Source organism: Eulemur rufifrons, chromosome 27 (genome assembly GCF_041146395.1).
Source record: "Eulemur rufifrons isolate Redbay chromosome 27, OSU_ERuf_1, whole genome shotgun sequence".
Taxonomy (NCBI): domain Eukaryota; kingdom Metazoa; phylum Chordata; class Mammalia; order Primates; family Lemuridae; genus Eulemur; species Eulemur rufifrons.
The window spans coordinates 17,681,345-17,687,344 of record NC_091009.1 but is presented as its reverse complement, the minus strand read 5'-3'; positions in this window follow the sequence as shown (position 1 = coordinate 17,687,344).

The following is a 6,000-nucleotide window of genomic DNA, read 5'->3' as shown; positions in this document are numbered from 1 at the left end:
CATTACATCATCATTCCGTCATGGAGGGAGGAGGGTTTGAAGTTTCAGGAAGTTATTTTCTTTTAGTCTTTAAGTCGTAAAGACTGATACTCATTGGCTGTTTTTTATTTTCTACTTATCTGATATTGCAGGAATGCAGTCATTAGAGAAAAAATGTTGCCAAAGGATAAGGATGGCTGCTTGGAAGCATTTTTTGAGGAGGCCAATGTCATCAATGGAGGTGGCAGAGATCATGAAAACAAAGGCTAGGAAGGAAGACAAATGCCCTTCTATAGTCCCTAACTCTCTTGGGCCCCACTGTCTCTGGACCAGGAATTAGGGCATGAAGGACCTGCCATTCCACCTGGATGTGTTTGACTCTAGGCAACAGCCACAGTAAGTCTCTGGAATCTCCCCTAGATGGCCCAGGAGTGGTGTGCAACTTTGGAGTTGTTTGGGCAAGCCTAGAATATTCAGCTTTCTTTCAAGGAGGTTATGCCTATTCCCAGTGATTAAGGAACTACCCAGATTCATTTCTGGACTTGAAATGGAGAAACAAAGCTGAGAAGATGCTGTAGATGCCCTGAGATGAGAAGATGTCTCTAATTCTTCCAGCACTATCCATGCTCCAGTTCTGCAGACTTCTCTGTGCAAAGTCACGTGATCAGTGTTAAGGACATTTTTGGGGAAAGCACAGGAAGAAATGATGGAAAGAGAGTTCAGGGAGGGTACTTTATTTTTATTTTTTATTTTTTTGAGACAGAGTCTTGCTCTGTCGCCCAGGCTAGAGTACGGTGGCATCAGCCTAGTTAACAGCAACCTCAAACTCCTGGGCTCAAGCGATTCTCCTAACTCAGCCTCCCGAGTAGCTGGAACTACAGGCGTGCACCACCATGCCTGGTTAATTTTTTTCTATTTTTAGTAGAGATGGGGACTTGCTCTTGCTCAGGCTGGTCTTGAACTCCTGACCTCTAGCGATCCTCCCGCCTCGGCCTCCCAGAGTGCTAGGATTACAGGTCCAGGGAGGGTACTTTAGAACACTGCTACTCAAAGTTTGGTTGGTCCACACACAAGTGGCAAACTCTGAATTTTTCATTCTTGTTCAAAAATGTACAAATAGACTGTGTTTAGAAACATACAGAATTTGACAGAGTAGTTTTGTCTGTTAGATCTAAGAATAATTTTAAGCTTTTATTTTGTATGACTTCTTTTAAATTTCTTTAGTTTTCTGTGAATTCATTTTTATTGTATTTTGCAAAAGTGTCAGTCTTTGACAGATTTGAAATTTGGGGAGAAATAGCCTGGCCCGTCAGTGCAGGTAGTTTGAAAAGCACTATTTTACAGCAATATACTTATGTTCAGTAGCCTAGGAAAGTCATTCAAAGACCAGAACAATGAACCTCTCTCTAAGAACTGGGCCACATAGAAATTAATGCAATTTTTCAGTGGCATTTTGGTCACTAAGAGGTCTGAGGTGAATGATCAATTCTTTATTCTGGTGCCTTTTCTTATTACGTCACATAGATTTTGTGTTTTTACCATAAATAGGAGGAAGTACTTTCAAGCCTATATTTGTACTTCACTGGGGCTTTGAACATATTTCATAGGCATTTACTGTGAGGGAAGAATGGCTATCTCCATGTAATGGGCAAAGAAACTGAGGCACAGGGAATGAACTTAATCAAGAAACATCGAAACCAGGAATCAGACCAGAGTTCCTATCATTCCATCATCTGGTATGGTTTAACATCCAGACCCCACTTCCTCCCCAGAGAAGATGCTGGGGGGTTGGGATTGTGTTAGTTTATTGTTTAAAGCCCTTAGTATCACAAATAAATGGTCTATAAAAATAACAGGCAGCAAAGCAAAGCAAACATATTTCTTTAGTAATGCATTAAAGTATCTTACAAAAACAAGTTTCCACATGTTGAACTACAAAATATTCTTTCACTACAAATAGTTGTGGTCTTTTGTTGGGAAAGAATGTCAGAAAATACACAATAATACATTTCAACTATAAATAAAGATTGTATTCCCCACTTAAGGAAATAGAAAGTTTGTGATTTTTTTTTTTTTTTGAAACTAGTATTTATAGACCCCAGGGAGTGAGTGCTGCTAGCATTTAGAGCAGCCCAAAGGCAAGGAGAATTGAATGGTCCCATTGGGAGAAAATGATTAAGGAATTGAAAAGAGTAAGTGATGGTTCCCAGCATTATTTTAAAGCCATCATAGTAGATGCTAATAGTTCTACAGCAAGTAGTAAAGTTTATTTGAGAAAAGATGATGTTCACATATATGCACACATAGTTGAATCCGTAAATATTTTTTCACATGAATGATTCTTCAGGACTGCTTAAAACTTTGTTCCAGTCACACAAAGCTACTTGTCATCTCCTGTTCACAGCGTGCTCATTCTTGTCCCCATGCCTTTGCCCCTTACATTCCCTTCGGAGAATGCCTGATTCACTGCACTTATCTTTGTCCTTTCTGTCACTTAAAACGTGCCTTAAAGCTCTGCCCCCTAGAAAGTCTTTTCTTATTAACCCCTGGAATTCTGACTCAGTCTTTTCCTCATGCCCTAATTTATGCATCTTGTAGTGTATTTCTATGCAAGTATTTTGCTTTCTAGGTGCTTTGGCTTTGAGGTGTGTACGTACATGTGTGTGTTCAGGTCCTGGTGGTGGAGTGGTGAGATGTGGTGTATGGGGGTCTGGCCTACCTAGATTGCGAGCTTCTTGAAAGCAAGGACAATTCCCTCTGGTGGCATCAGTGTGGTGGAGTTAGACACATTCCATAAGTGTGGGTGACTTGGAGCAATGCCCATAGGATTGCTGTGGGGATCAAACAAGGCGATAAACGTGAACTGCAGGGCACTCAATAGGTATTAAGTAAAAGGAGCCTTCTTTTTTGTGTGTGTGATTCTAGTACAACGCTTAGTGTATGAGCTCTTACTTCCTAATTGCTCATTGTATTCATTGCTATTGCTGTTGCTTAATAGAAATGGCCCACATTTATTCTTCTGAGACAGCTAGATGGTCATTATAACTGATGCTGGCATTTAGGACACACCTTGTCTTTCACTAACTGCTTGCCCTCTTTGGGCAAGTTGTTACAGGTGTACCTCATTTTATTGCATTTGGCTGTATTGCACTTCACAGATACTGCATTTTTTATACATTGAAGGTTTGTGGAAACCCTGCATCCAGTAAGTCTATCAGCACTGTTTTTCCTATAGCCCACTTCATGTTTCTGTGTCACATTTTGGTTATTCTCACAATTTTTCAAACTTTTAAATTATTGTTCTATTTGTTTTGGTAATCTGTGATCAGTGGTCATTGTTATTACTATTGTAGTTGTTTTGGGGCACCAAGGACCACGCCAATTTAAGACGACAAATTTAATCGATAAATGTTATGTGTGTTCTGACTGCTCCAGGACCAGCTGTTCCCCATCTCTCTCCCTTTCCTGGAGCCTCCCTATTCCCTGAGACACAATATTGAAATTAGGCCAATTAATTACCCTACAACGGCCTCTAAGTGTTGAAGTGAAAAGAAGATTTGCACATCTCTCACTTTAAATCAAAAGCTAAAAATGATTAATCCCAGTGAGGAAGGCATGTTGAAAGCTGAGATAGGCTGAAAGCTAGGCCTCTTGGACCAGTTAGCCAAGTTGTGAATGCAAAGGAAAAGTTCTTGAAGGAAATTCAAAGTGCGATTCCAATGAACACATGAATGACGTGAAACATCATTGAATGATGATGAAAAAAGTGAAACAGCCTTATTTGGAGAAAGTTTTAGTGGTCTAGATAGAAGATCAAACCAGTCACAACATTCCCTTAAGCCAAAACCCCATCCAGAGCAAGGTCCTAACTCTCTTCAATTCTATGAAGGCTGAGAGAGGTGAGGAAGGTGCAGAAGAAAAGTTGGAAGATAGCAGAGGTTGGTTCATGAGCTTTAAGGAAAGAAGCCATTTCCATGACATAAAAGTGCAAGGTGAAGCAGCAAATGCTGATGGAGAAGCTGCAGCAAATTATCTGGAAGATCTAGCTAAGATCATTGATGAAGGTGGCTACACTAAACAATGGATTTTCTATATAGTTGAATCAACCTTCTATTGGAAGAAGATGCCATTTAGGTCTTTCCTAGCTGCAAAGGAGAGGTCAATGCCTGGCTTCAGAACTTCAAAGGAGAAGCTCACTCTCTTGTTAGGAGTTAATGCAGCTGGTGACTTTAAGTTGACGCCAATGTTCATTTACCATTCCAAAAATCCTAGGGCCCTTAAGAATTATGTTAAATCTACTCTGTCTGTGCTCTATCAATGAAAGAACAAAGCCTGGATGACAGCACATCTGTGTATATATAGCATGGTGTACTGAATATTTTAAGCCCACTGTTGAGACCACAGGAAAAAAAGATTCCTTTTAATCTTTTTTTTTTGAGACATAGTCTCACTCTGTTGCCTAGGCTAGAGTGCCATGGAGTCAGCCTAGCTCACAGCAACCTCAAACTCCTGGACTCAAGCAATCCTCCTGCCTCAGCCTCCCCAGTAGCTGGGACTACAGGCATGTGCCACCATGACCAGCTAATTTTTTCTATATATATTTTTAGTTGTCCAGCTAATTTCTTTCTATTTTTAGTAGAGGCGGGGTCTCACTCTTGCTCAGGCCGGTCTTGAACTCCTGACCTTGAGCAATCCTCCCACCTCAGCCTCCCAGAGTTCTAGGATTACAGGCGTGAGCCACTGTGCCCAGCCCCTTTCAAAATATTAGTGCTCATTGACAACATACCTAGTTGCCCAAAAGCTCTGATGTATAAGGAAATGAATGTTGTTCTCATGCCTGCTAACACAACATCCATTCTGTAGCTTGTGGATCAAGGAGTAATTTTGACTTGCAAGTTTTATTATTTAATAAATACATTTTATAAGGCTATAACCTTTTTAGGTAGTGATTCCTCTGATGGTTCTGGGCAAAGTCAATTAAAAACCTTCTGGAAAGGATTCACCATTCTAGATGCCATTAAGAGCATTCATTATTCATGAGAGGAGGTCAAAATATCAACATTAACAGGCGTTTGGAAGAAGTTGGTTCCAACTCTCTTGGATGACTTTGAGGGGTTTAAGACTTCAGTGGAGGAAGTAACTGCAAATGTGGTGGAAAGAGCAAGAGAACCAGAAGTGGAGTCCTAAGATGTGACTGAATTGCTGCAGTCTCATGATAAAACTTGAACACATGAAGAGTTGCTTCTTGTGGATGTACAAAGAAAATGGTTTCTTGAGATGGGATCTACTCCTGGTGAAGATGCTGTGAACGTTATAGAGATGACAACAAAAGATTTTGAATATTACATAAACTTAGTTGATAAAGGAATGACAGGGTTAGAGAAGATTGACTCCAATTTTGAAAGTTCTATTGTGGGTAAAATGCTATCAAACAGTACAGCATGCTATGGAGAAGTCTTTCATGAAAAGAAAGATCAATCAATGTTGCAAACTTCATTGTCTTATTTTAAGAAATTGCCACAGCAACCCCAACCTTCAGAAACCACCAAGCTGTCTCATCAGCACTGAGGCAAACCCTCCACCAGCAAAAAAGATTACGACTCACTGAAGGCTCAGATGATTGCTACCATTTTTTTAGCAATAAGATATTTTTATATTAAGGTATGCATATTTTTTAGACATGCTATTGCACTCTTACTAGACTACAGTATAATGTAAACATAAATTTTTCATGCACTGGGAAACCAAAAATTTGTGTGACTCATTTTATTGTGATATTTGCTTTACTGTAGTGGTCTGGAACCAAACCCACAATGTCTCCAAGGTATGCCTGTAGTGCACAAGCTCTCTCCCAACCATCAACCAGGAAAAATTTCTCTCCATTTCTGCATATAGGTGTCTTCATCAACACACATCCTCTAGGGTGTAAATTATACGTTTTCATTATTTCTTCCTTAAGTCTAGTTTGCTGTTGATTTTAATTCTGATTTGATTTCATCCATATAAAAACATCAGGCAAGC